Below are 13,724 nucleotides of genomic sequence, written 5' to 3'. Positions count from 1 at the left end.
AAGGCATTTTGTGCCTCGGTGACCACCTATGTCAAGACCAGGACTCTCTCCTGGAAGTCAACAGGAGCCTTTCTAAATTATCAAGGAGAGGTTTTCTGTCCTCAACCCAGCTTGGGAGATATTTTGCTGGTGACACATGATCTCCCCCCCCCAATGAAGTGTTCTGTGTAATAACAATATAGCTTAAAAAAAATAAAGTAAAACAAAATTCTGCATTTTTATAAAACTTGATAAAAAATAATATTTCAAACTGTACAGAAGGACACAGTTATCAAAAAAGCACACATGTCACTTGGTGTCTCCGGCACCTTCAGCTTTCTGTGCCTGGTCTGTTTGGCATCTCCATTTTCTGCAGGATTTTTTACATCCTTGCCAGCATCGGTTTTCCCCTTCTTCCCCTTGGGTACCTCCTCTCCCTTCTTTGCAGGGGCCATTTTAGGCTCAGGCTCTAAGCTTTGGAGGAGCAGGTTTAGCAGACAACCTTGCAGATCTTCTCTGTGGCTCGTCCTTCACCTTGGCTTTGTCTCCTTTAGCATCCCCTTCAGCCTTTCTTTGGGCCATATCAATGGCAGGGGATGTCGGCACTGAACACGGATATACAGTCGCACGTGGGTTTGATCCCTCTACTGATTTTCAAATTAATCAAATAGACAGAAGCTAAAGGTAAGCTTGGCCCTTCTGATATGCTAAGAAAACTATGTGTGGCTGCCTGTTTGATATTTGTTCCTACATCCTGTGTGAACAGGAAAGCCCTACTTTTAGCTTTCCACTGTGAGGCAGGCCCTAGTGCTGAGAGACTCGAAGCTTAAAACTCGATAATATGTGGCTGTTAATCATCCAATTATTCATTCCTTTACTTAATTAATGGAATTATCGAATTCATTAATTTCATTGATTCCTTGGCCAATTCATTCCATTAATACCGTCTTTTCCTTTGAGACTGCCGGTGCATCTGGACCAGTCTAGGCACTGACCATGAACAATAAGATGAACAAGAGTCCTTCTCTCATGGTGTCTGGGATGACACTCACTAAGCAGGCACAGAGAATTCCATCTAAAGAGCAGCATCCTGACAGAGAAAGGGTAGGATTGCTAGTGTACGCGTGGAGGATAAAAGGAAGTGACTCTTTGGGATGAGTAGTTTGGAAAAAATCTCTCCAAGGAGGTGACATTCAAGCTGAAGCTAGAGTGATGGAAAAGAAACAGCTGGGTGGAAATTAGCCTGGACAGAGGAAATGGCTGGCAAGAGAGCTCTGAGGCCAGAAGAAAGCTTCTGTGCCTGAGATTAGAAGAACGCAGAGGAACTCTGCATGAGGCAGGGTTAAGGGCCCTGCTGCCTTTTTCTCCTCTCCTCTGTGTCAGAAGACCTTTGCTCCTCTCCTGTTATGAAAATATCCTGTTTCGGACTTCATATACCTTGCAATATAAACCTCAAATGTCCAAAAACTAAAAACAAAACACCCAACAAACAAACCCCCAAAATAACAACAAAAAACACCTTTAAAAAAGTACTCCTTGGGGGCTGGAGAGATGCCTCAGTGGTTAAGGGCACTGACTGCTCTTGCAAAGGTCCTGAGTTCAATTCCCAGCAACCACATGGTGGCTCCCATCCATCTATAATTGGATCCGATGCCCTCTTCTGGTGTGTCTGAAGACAGCTACAATGTACTCATATAAATAAAATAAATAAATTTTTTAAAAAACATGAAATTTGAAGCTATAATATATGCACAAAGGACACAAAGGGGTTAAAACCAAAAAAACTATAAATAAAATAAAAATTAGAATACAAAATTTTAAAAAAAGGTACTCCTTGTTGTTGTTAAAACCATGAGCTAACTTTATAGCTACAAACTAAACCCATCTCATGTTCTCAAAGTTCAGCCATCTCCTTTTCTGTGAAAAGGCAGATAGTACAAATATTTTCCATTTTGCAGGCTATAGGGTACCCGCTGAAAGTCCTCCAGCCTTCCATGTAGAAGCAACCAAAGGTGACTTGTGAATGACTGTGTCCAATAAAACTGTATATCCATAGCCTTTCCTGAAAGTCTGCAAAATCTTCCTTTTAACTCCTGTGATGGTCAAACTTGAATATCAGTTGATTGGACCAGTAAGCACCTAGGCATCTGCTGGAAAGGTGGTTCAGCAGTTAAAAGCACTGGCTGTTCTGCAGAGGATCCAGCTCTATTTGGAAAACTTGGTAGCTCACACATAACTGTAACTCCAGGTCCAAGGGATCTGGTACCCTCTTCTGGCCTCCATGATCACTGCACACACACATGCACAAAGATTGTGTGCATTCACTGCACACACACATTTCAAAATATTCATACATATTTACCTATGAAGCATGTTCAAACTAGAGGGGTACTACCTTCCCTGAAGGTGACTGGTACCATCCCATAGGTTGAAAGCCTGGAATCAAAGGAGGAGGAATCCAGCTAGCATGGGCATCTTGTGTACATTTCCTGGCCACCAAATGGTGATTGCTCAGCTTTACAATGTCTCATACCATAAGAGGCTGAGACCATGACTCTAAATAAATGCTTTCCTAAGTTGTTCATTTAAATGTTTTCCACAAGTTGATGTCTAAGCCACTTAGACTACACAGCGGCTCATGGAAGGTCTTATAAAGCAGATGCCCCAGTGATCCCACAGTAGATTTAGCTCTTGGGGTGGGACTAGCAGCCAAGTCTTTCGTTAAGCTCAGGGTGCCATGCTGAATGGGCAAGGATTCATGCTCACTGACTTCCTGCCTCCACCACAAATGGCAAGTAAGTACGCATGAAGTGCACTCCCATGCAGAGATTCTCGGATGCTTTCTACTAGTGAAAAAAAATGGCTTAATAGAATGTTTCATAGCTTATAGCAACATTTTTGAAGTTTGCATTCCTGAACAGAGCTTTAACATGTTGCCCTTTTAATGTTCTGAGAAAAAGCATCTATCTCTGTGTGTGTGTGTGTGTGTGTGTGTGTGTGTGTGTGTGTGTGTGTGTGATAGCAGAGTGTGTATAGGGAGATATTTTAAATTATACAAAGTACAGTGGTGCACTTCCGGTCTTTTATAATTGATCTCCCACTTTTTTTTTCCAGATACTTGTTCTGGATTTCTTAAGTTGAAGAAGTAAAAGTTGTGACTGTATTTTTATATGGAAATGTTGTCAATGTATGAAAAAGGAATTATTGTATGCCAAAGTCTAAGACAATCCTTAACTGTTCTTAGAATTTTACTGGAAGGAAAGCAAATACTACTGTCCCACTAAGTAGTTCCGTCAAACTAATCCTGTGTGAAGGGTGCTGGTCTGTAACACAGACATGCCCAAACCAAACACAGGAGATGCACTGACCTCATAAAAGCTTTCAAGCATGAAAGATTTGGCTCTCCTCCAAATGTAGGGCATGGGGAAAATTAAAAATAAAAACTCCTTGTTTCAAAACTTGGTTATGAACCAGCAAGAAGGTTCAGCAGGTGAAGGTGCTTACTGTCAAGACTGATGATCTGAGTTCGATCCCTGGGGCCCTGGTTAAAAGAGAGAGCTGATCCTTGTAAGTTGCTCTCTGCCCTCCACACAAGAGTGCACATGTACCACCCCCACACACAAAATATCAATATGTAATGAAAAATTTAAATGCTAATTTAGAAGGCCATGCAATGTACACCTTAGCAGTTTTAGTGAAGGAGTTGTGTTGGTCAGTTAACTTAGAAATAGCCAAGATAGGAATGTTAATTTATTTAACAGGACATGTTCTAGAAGTTCTCAGCACAAAAGATAGAGAATTAGCTTTGCTGTGTAGAAACTGCCAACACTTGTCTTTCAACAACTCTCTGATTATCATAGCTGTGCCCTGTTGGCTGTGAGTCAGCTGATCTGTGTTGGGTTCAGCCAAGCTTGCTCTCTAGTGCAGGTTGAATGGGGACTCTGTTATAGGCTGTGCTCTGTTGGGACTTTTAGCTGTGACAACTCTGCTCCCTCTGGCTTCCACCTTCCTGCTTATGAGAAGGGTGAATTAGACTTGGTTTGTCCTTCTTTGATGGTAGGCAGAAAAAAAAGGAAGCAAATGGAAATCCCCAGGATACTCCTCTCCTAATACACTGGCCAAAACATACTAATTTGCTACCCTCAGAATCGAGGGCCTGGGAAATGTGTGTGTTCTACTTTTGGCAAGAAGATAGAGAGTGTAGTAGTATGGACATCCCTATTGGGTAGGAGAAATGTGGGGTCATCAGTGCTTTTACCATTGTCTTTACCATTGATTGTCTTCTACTCAGCAGATTGGATTGTATGTGCCTAGGAAAACAAGAAAGAACCTTCTTGCATAAAGTTTAGCAGAAAGAAGAGAGTCCAGTGAATCATGTGTTCTGTGGTAAGACAGACTTGAGTCTACATCTGACTCCACCGCCCTATTTTGGCAGTGTGACCTTGGGAGACTTAGACTTGCTCCAGAGTGAACGTCCATACTTCCAGCCTGCCTAGCATTCCTTGCTCCTCCTGATGACATCAAAGCGCTTTAAAGGAACCTCCCTTTCCTCCTGGAATGATTCTTTGTATCTCTGTTAGTGGCACTGCCAGTAAGTCCCAAGGCCATGGGACCCCCCCCCCTAGTTTCTAAAATCAGGCTAAGGGTAGATTTGTTCCCACTGGATTTCACACAGTTCATTGTTCTAACACAGAGATAGACAACTGGCCACTGCCTGATTCTGACCTGCAGGTGATGGTCTCCTTGAAACACGAAGCTTTCTGGTATCACACCTACAGTGGCATCAAGTTTCTGGGCAAGGACTCTGGAGTTTTGATGCCTGAGCATGAACACTGGCCTCATTCTTTCATGGGTTCCCTGGGGGAAGTCTTGCACTTCTTAGCAGGAGAATAGGATGATAGTGTCCACTGCGTGGAGCAATTGTAAGGCTTACATTAATCAACACTTGGGAGCTGGATTTTCTTTGGAGATTTCCATTTTTTCCCTCTGTGATATTTAATAGCTTAAAGGCCAAATCATTACTTTTTCTTTATCCACTTTACTTTTGCATTTTGGCACAGTGTGCATCAGTTAAATAAAACCTGCTCTTGCCCAATTCACATACCAGAGGACCATCTGTCACCTGGACTCAGGGACTGTGTCCTGGTCTTTACATGCTGCTCACACTTGTGCCAGGGGAAAGCACATCCTGAGAATTATATTATACAAATGCAGTGTGTTCTGAAAATGTTCGAGGTGATGCCGGCACTATCTTATCACCAAAGGGAGCAATGTACCAGGCCAAAGCCAGAACAAAAGCTAAGTCCCATCCTCTCTTCCCAGAGTTGGCCACTTAGCCTTCGGCCTCCTGTGATGTTCATTGACCTCGACATTTCCCATGACTCTTGCCTTTTTAAGATGCATTTGGCACAGTTACAGACTCCCATGATGCCACAGCATCCCCCAGGCACACAATCCATTTCCCCTCCCACTTCCTGCCAGAACAGTGCTCCTCACAAGAGAGACCTGTATCAGACTGATAATCTCGAGCTAAAGGATGCTACAGAAATATCCTTGTCACTCAGGAACTATAAATGAAGGAGTGTGCCCATTCTCCATTGTCAGTGGACAGCAAAGAAAGCTGCCAGGAAGGCTTCAGAGATGCAGTGTTCTCCTGTTTAGTGACATAAGAGGCATATCTGCAAGACTCCCCAATGCTAACATTTACACAGAATGATGGAATTTAAACAACCCTAATATTCTTTGCCCTGAATCCTTCACTTCGTAGAGAGGGACCTGAAGCCCAGAAACACTACATCCATTCAGCTTCCAGGATGACAAAGAAGTGTGAATCCATGTAACTGAGCAATATTGAAGAAGCTGGAAATACTTGGGGTTCTTTTCCTAGAGCTTGAGGTATTCAGTGTGAAAACAAGCACTGCGTTTTAGATATCTGAAAGGTTACTGTATGAAAAAAAGAGATGTCTAAGAGATTAGATGTGTCTAGGAAGAAATGGTTGCCCCTAGAAGCTCGAATGCTGTCTCTGGAGGTATCTAATCACAGTCAGATTCCAAGTGGCGAGAAAGGAAGCCTAAACATGAAGGCAGAGGAAATGACTAAAATAATAGACTGAAAATGGCAAGGACTGAAAGGACAGGAGCAACAGGAAGTGTCCCTGATCCCTGCCAGGAGGGACAGCACTACCAGCAAGAAGATGGGAAGTGAGGTAGCTTTCGTCTTCTCTGGGCTCTACCCATTCCATCCCTAGGAACAGACAGAGAATTGCATATGCATGCTTCACCAAGAACATACATGAGTTGTCCCTGCTGACTATTCCTAGCATCCCAAAAGGAGAGACAGACTGCCCAAGAGTAGAATGGATAAACAAAACCAAGTATAGCCACACAAATGGAATACTGCTCAGGACTTGAGGTTTTCTATGTGAGGACCACGTAGCATTCTGAGCCTCACACCATATGTCTCCATTTCAGCTGCTCATTTCTGTCAGTGGAGGGCAAGAGCAGATGCAGACAGACATATACAGAAATACATGAGCTGAGCTACTGCAGAAAAACTTTACAAAGCAGACGGCATATATAGTGTGTTCCTTTTTGTAAATATTCATTAAGGTACACGGTTACAAGGCATGTGTATAGGAAAAGACTTGCAGTTCTTTAAGACAGATCTTTAAAGCAGAGCACAATGAGGTACACTTGCAGACCCAGCCCGTAGGACGCTTAGGTAGGAAGATCATGAGTTCGAGGCCAGCCTAGGCTACATACTGAGTTCCAAGCTGGTCTAGTCTATAGCAGGTCTAGGCTGTAGGGCAAGCTAAGCTTCAAGAAAATAAAACAAGCCAAAAATAATTAATAACAAGCTTTTAGATATATGAGGACAGAGAATTGGCCTGTGAATTTATAATGGCTTGCTGACTAGTCTCAAATCAAAGCCAACACCCAAGTGCAACTGACCCTCTATCTTCTAGTAATAAAACCCATAACTAATAAGCAGTTTCTGGGTCCAAGGCACCTGCAACACCCACTCCTCGTGAAAACTAAGAGAAGGAATTTACACACCATTCTTTTAGATGAGAAGTGGAGGTCAGGAAGTTGTGAACTGAACTTAGCCAGGATCACTAGTCAGCAGAAACAGTGCTATCATGTAAGCCCAGGTCCATCTGATTTGACCCAGTTCCTAAACTGCTTCCGCCGGCTTTAAATGCAAACATGGAGTCTTATATCAACAATATAAAAATAAACCATAAGCCCCATCCCCACGAAATACTATCCGTCTCTCACTGGATTCTCCTGCCAGCATCCAGCGCTGCTATTTCTTATTGGGATGTGCCTGCTGCCCTTGGCAAACACTGGCACTGCTAGGACTCTGGGTATTCACTGACTTTTCTCCTTGAAGCAAGCATTGGAAGGAGCTGGAGAGAGAAGAACCCAGCAAGATCCTGAGGTATGTTATTTCCACAGCTGGTGAAAGCAGAAAGGTAAGTAGGCTGAGGTGGAGGAGCTTGTCAAAAGGGGGCACAAAACACATCCCTTTGGTGGTGACCTGACGCTCAATTGTATCCCTACCTTAGCCTCACTATATCACTTCCCTTCTTGCCCTCAACACCCATTTTCTTATAAGATAAAGGTGCATGCTCATGCAATTCAGAGAACTGCGTAGGTTAAAGGTCTGTCTTGTTGGGTTTGGGGACTGCTGTGTGACAAAACTTTTCCTGAGGAGACACCACACACATATTTACTCACCCCACATAGGGAAAACATGACAGACAAAGGTATGGATAACAACAAAGTCTAATTTGATGACTAATGAGTCTTGTTGGGGGTTTCTTATGGGGGTCTGAATGAGAGGTTACTTATAGAACCAGAACCCACTACAGCATGTTGAGACAGCTCATAAAAGCTGGAAACCTAGAGCACACTGCACAGTCTACAAACAACTCAGAAGGCTGGAGAATGACATTTTCAGCCTCTTCGAGGCAACTTAGCTGATCCCTGCTTATTCCTGCCAGCTGTTCTGGTTTTGAGTTCTTTTCTGCTGCTTAGTTTGTCTGTGAGTGACTTTCAGCAGCTTGGCCTATTCACTTTAAGTGGGAGATGCCCAGAGAATTTGGTCAGTTTCAGGGACTTCCTGAAGCTATTTTGAGTTGTTAACCTTCCTGTAAGAATACATGTTCTCCCACATCTGTAAAAATATTTCTAAAATACAATCCAAAGAATAAAACCAAATGTGAACGGTGGCCTTCCACTAATACCACCCTAATGTTTCAATGGTGCAAAATTTTAGACAAAAAAGGAATAGATAAGAACGTCCTTATTTATTTTTTACTTTTTCTGTGATTCTCAAAGCCGTTCTTTAAAGTTCTTATATATCTATCATAAATTAAACAACAAATCTATCATAAATTAAAAGCATTGTGAATAGAAAATTATTTAATACATCTAATACACACACACACACACACACACACACACACACAATTTGGATTCACCAACAAACACAAAAATCCCCTTGATTTCTGGTTTCATTGGAAAGGCTAACTATGAATTTGGGCTTATGCTCCTGAACTATCTCAAATCCAACAAACTCACCTTAACCCTCTGGAAATACAGCTTCTCCTAGAGGGCTCCCTCCAGTAAAACAACCCTATTTTGCCACTTATTTTGCCTAAATAAGACAGTGTTAGCTTCTAGTGTTTCTGTCTAGCCTTTGGAGTTTGAAACCCCAAGGGTAAAATATGCAATTCAGTGTGGTGGGTGTCAAAAGATTTTTGCAGATCTCAGTGTTCCTTAGAGATCATCCTGTCTCTGGGGTCTTACCTGAGGCTGAACATGAGCAGAATTCTGGGCCCCTGCAGGTCACATCTGGACTTTATGGATAGGATTTTTCAATAATATGACCCACGGGTGACAAACAGGTATGTACAAATTAGTCAAACATTTCCTCTAACAGAGATGGAAACCGAGGCTCAGAAAACAGCTGAAGAGGAGGCTGTGGTGAGGTGGAGCTTGTGTTGTTGGCTGATTATCCTTCTGGAGTTCTGCCCTTAATTTCCTTCTGTCTCTAGTCCTAAGTAAACAACCAGGGGACTCCCATTTCAGATGCAACGACAGTGTGAAAGAGATCCCTGTTATGGAACACTCTGCATCTGCCCAGGGCGACCTGTGTTACTGAACACAACTGTCCTTCTGCCCTACTTCTGCAAGACGCCATCAGTTCTCAGGCAAGGCCAAGTGTTCATGAAAAAGAAATACAACTGTGAAGCATGACATTAGTCCACGAACGCTTTTGAACAATGGGGGTCCTGCATTAAATCCCACTTTCAGAGAACTCATTCTTGCCAGGGACTGGAAAGGTCCTTCCTGTTCTGTAGCGCCATTGAGGGTTCTTACCACGGAGCTGCTTTGAGAGCTTGGCCTGTATTGCAGAACATTTGCTCTCTCAGAGGCATTACCTACTCTTTCTTTCTCCAGCTTCTTCTCTAATGCCCAGCTCACCAGTGGCTATCTCCTATTCCAGTTTTTCCTCTGAGATGAATTTTATCTCTGTATCAAGGTGCTCCTCTCACTTCAGACTGCTTCTGAACTCTGGCCAATCTTTATTTTTAGGAAAGAAGTTTTCATGACTCTTGGTGCTTCCCCAGAGTGTCATCTCAGCCCCTTACTTTTAAATTTAGGTTATTTTTTGAGAATTTCATGAATGATTACTAAATTTACATCATTTTTCCTTCTCCTCTTCCTCTTCCTTCTCCTCTTTCTCTTCTTCTTCTTCTTCTTCTTCTTCTTCTTCTTCTTCTTCTTCTTCCTCTGACTCTCATGTCCCTTATATAACTTCTCAATTCGTGAACTCATGTATGTATGTATGTATGTATGTATGTATGTATGTATGTATGTATTTGGAGCTGACTGAATGAGACTTAATATCCTGTCAGGGAGCCAACCCCTAGAGAAGACTGGTTCTCTTTCTCTCAACAGCCATTAAGAGCCTATAGTTCTTCATCTAGGAGTTGGACATCATGAAACTTCTCCCAATCACATTGGAATGTCAACTGATGTTGTCATTTTCCACATCTGGCTCAGGTAGCTGTATTGTTGAAGTTTCATGGATGCAGCTTCCCTGACACTTCTAGAAGCTCTTCTTTTTTTAATATTTAACTTTTAATTGATTCTTCAAAAATTTCACATCATGCACTCCCAACCTCACTCATTTCCTCGTCCCTTTGTACCCACCCTCCACCCTTGCAACTTCCCCACCAAAAGAAAAAAATATAAATAAATACATCTCATTGCAGAAGCTGTAGTGTGTCCCACAAAATACCTCTTGTCGACACTTCTTTACTTACCAATGTTCATTGCACTGAGTCATTGGTCTGGTTTGAGGCCTCTGGCTTCTGCCACACTATCAATACTGGAACCTCCCTAGGACTTCTTGCAGATACCTTGTTGGTGCTCTGTGTTATGGAGATCCTGCAGTTTTGAATCTGTGGTTCAGGCCCTTCATGTGCTCCAGCAATGCTCCAACAAAGATGGGGTAGATGTTGGGGTGGGCCAACTCAAAGCCATGGGTGCTGCTCAGATGAGGTGACAGGGTCCATGAATCCCTGAAGCAAGACACCAGACTCAAATAGTACACAAAGGCAAAGAGAGTTTATTCTGTAGAAATTACTGGCATGCAGAGGTTGCATTCATCAAAATAGCAACCACCAGAGGAAGTGGCACGTTACCTTTTATGCAGGGCTAGCAGAATTTTCTAGAAGAGTTAGACAAGCTCTAACATGATTGGGTGGAAGTGCAGCAGCATCAGTACAGGTTTGATTGGTTACTATATTAGTCCCATTATATTTGGTGAGACCTTGAAAAAAATTCAAAGGCTAGTTCAGCTTTGCCCCATTATCTCCTCAGGCCAGGTGTCCCAGGGAACTATCTCAGCTCTGGAGCCACCCATACCCTCCTAACAGCCCATTGTTCATGTATCTCCTGAGTGCTGCAGGATGAGAGGGGCTGGAACAACTCCCCCACTCTTAAGAGCTCATGACCAGCTCGTGAGAAGCAAGATGTGTATGGGGTATCTCTCCCTTGCCCACATCACTACAGGGCAAACAAGTGGCAAGGCCATCTCTTTAGGAGCCATTCTTAGAGCATAAATCCAGGTACTCTGACTCTTACTGTTTTTTGTTGTTGTTGTTGTTGTTGTTGTTGTTCTCTCTTCTGCCATACTCCCTGAGCCTATGTTACAGATGGATCAGTTGGGGCTGGTCACTGCGAGTCCATTCTCTGTATTTTGATGAGGTGTATCCTTCTATACTGATTTTTATCTGCCACAGAAAGAAGCTTCTTTGATCATGGGTTAGAGCTATACTTCTCTGGGTATAAGAATATGTATATAGAATGCAGTTAGGGATTATGGATTATGGTTGTTTGGGGAAGTGGCAATAGTTGGTTCTCCTTTAAGCTGAAATATGTGTCACAAAGCCCTTGGCATCCCACAAAGGTTTATAATCAATCGTACCCAAAAACCGCAGGGAGCTGGCCTTCATCTTGGTAGGAAAAAAACTGCTAAGACAGGCAGGCATGGTGCCAGGCCACACAGGAGGGAGTAGCAAAAGCTACCCCAGAATTAGGTTGACAGTTCAAAGGAGCTATAACTTGACCCCAGTCTTGCATATCAACTGCCTCTTTGATGGGAGGGGCATGTTCCCCACGGAGGACACAGCATGGCATAGGCAGAGTATGACAAGGACACTGTGTGTTCAGGGGAAGACTGCTGGCTTAAGGGTGCTGGCATGCAGCTCTGCCCTGGACAGAGAGAGATTTTCTAACTGAGAAAGAACAAGCTCATGCAGCTGCTCAGTGGAAGGCACTGGGAAAGGGGGAGGGCAGCCCAGTAACCCAATCCTCTTATCAGATGAGCCAGCTCTGAGCCACCTCCTCTTCTCTGCTCTGTCCCCCAGTCAGCAGCAATTCAGCAGCCAGGTCCTGTGAAACACACCTGCCAATTGTTCTGTGCTCAGCTCATCCCGGTAGATGTGAGATCACATGGGTGCAAGTGTCTGCTTGTCACCTGCTCCTACCGATCCTTGATTAGGCTGGACTGTATGGCGTTGGAGCCTGACATGCATTATGTGAGGATTGGACAGTTTACGATCATTCAGAGTTAGGGGTAGGGTTGCAAAGATTTTATTTATTTATTTATTTTCGGTTTTTTTGAGAAAGGGTTTCTCTGTGTAGCCCTGGCTGTCCTGGAACTCACTCTGTAGACCAGGCTAGCCTCGAACTCTCGAACTCAGAAATCCGCCTGCCTCTGCCTCCCAAGTGCTGGGATGAAAGGCGTGCGCCACCACCACCCAGCTGGGTTGCAAAGATTTTAAAGCAAGCTTTTGGGTTTTGTTTATTTCTGTTTTATTTGGAACCAAGGCTTGAGGAAAATAAGTGAGGATCTCAAAAAATTGTGTACAAAATCTTGCTGCTATGGGTGGTTTTTGAGGGAAAGACTCCCAAGCCTTTTCCTGAGGTATGTGTAATCTTTTAAATTAGAGCAATTGCCAAACAACACTCTCCCACAAAGGGTCATGGTGGTTTTTTCCAAAGATCACCATGCCGTGGGAAGCATGTCTAACTGTGTTAGCAGACCAAGATTCACTCAAAAACAAACAAACAAACAAACAAACAAACAAAACCTACTGTGAACTACAATGTAAGATGTAACAAAGATTTGACACTTGACAGATGTGGACTCTCTAGTTTAGCTATTATGAGAGATTTGATTGGCTTTTCTTAAGCATTCCTCTCTCTCTCTCTCTCTTTCTCTCTCTCTCTCTCTCTCTCTCTCTCTCTCTCTCTCTCTCTCTGTGTGTGTGTGTGTGTGTGTGTGTGTGTGTTCTCTGACTTTATTACCCCTTTTACTTACTAGTGGATTTCCTCTAATCCCGAGTCTGGAAATGAAATACAGAGAAACTAGGGTAACCATCGGAGGAGCTGTTATGAAGTGAAATCAATAAATCACTCACAGAGCCTCTGGTGGAGATTAGATGCATATTAGGCCATTCCTATCAAAGTAAAGCTAACCCTGGGGTCTCAAGAGGGAAGAACACGTTTTTCACAGAATTTATGATTATGACAAATAAAGCACAGATCAGGATCTAAAATGCCCAAATCATTGAATAGGCTACATGTAAGTCCCTCGCTGACAGACACATTTTATGATCATTTCAGAAGGTCATCCTAAAGAGGCCATCAGGCAAGATCAGGACCTGGTCACCAATCTTAGAAAGAAATTAGAATCCCAGGCAACCTTAACATGAGGCTGAGGAGGAGAAACTGAGGTCCAGCAGTTCCCAACTGCATATTTGTCCTCTACCGTTGCATCCTCCCCTCAAAAAGAGAAAGAAATAACATTAAAAAAAACCCCTCATTTTAGAAGCTGCAGTATGTCACAGTATGTCACACTGAATATACACTTTTGCTCAAACAGCTTTACTTCCAAATGTTCATTGCAGTGAGTCCTTGGTCTGGTTTGAGGCCTTTGGCTTCTGCTACACTATCTATACCGGATCCTTCTTGTTACCCTGTGTCATGGAGATCCTGAAGTTCTGGTCCAGCAGTTCATAGCTGTAGTAAATGCTAGGATGGCTCACTCAAAGCCTGGATCTGGGCCTAGGTGATGGCTGTGTTATTCAGCCTGCCAGCTCTTCTGTGCCCATGCCACCAAGGCCAGCTCTCCAAGCTTTGCCCAGGCAAGAGACATGGATATC

At 43.2% G+C, this 13,724-nt stretch overlaps 1 pseudogene; it reads right to left on the bottom strand.

Annotated features, from left to right (window-relative positions):
• Nucleotides 1-288: 288 nt before the first annotated feature.
• Nucleotides 289-616, bottom strand: LOC114625928 (annotated as a pseudogene).
• Between the last annotated feature and the right edge of the window lie 13,108 nt (nucleotides 617-13,724).

Source organism: Grammomys surdaster, unplaced genomic scaffold, assembly GCF_004785775.1.
Source record: "Grammomys surdaster isolate TR1022 unplaced genomic scaffold, NIH_TR_1.0 224, whole genome shotgun sequence".
In the NCBI taxonomy this organism is placed as follows: domain Eukaryota; kingdom Metazoa; phylum Chordata; class Mammalia; order Rodentia; family Muridae; genus Grammomys; species Grammomys surdaster.
The sequence above is the reverse complement of the archived record's forward strand: the minus strand, read 5'-3'. Positions and strand labels throughout refer to the sequence as shown.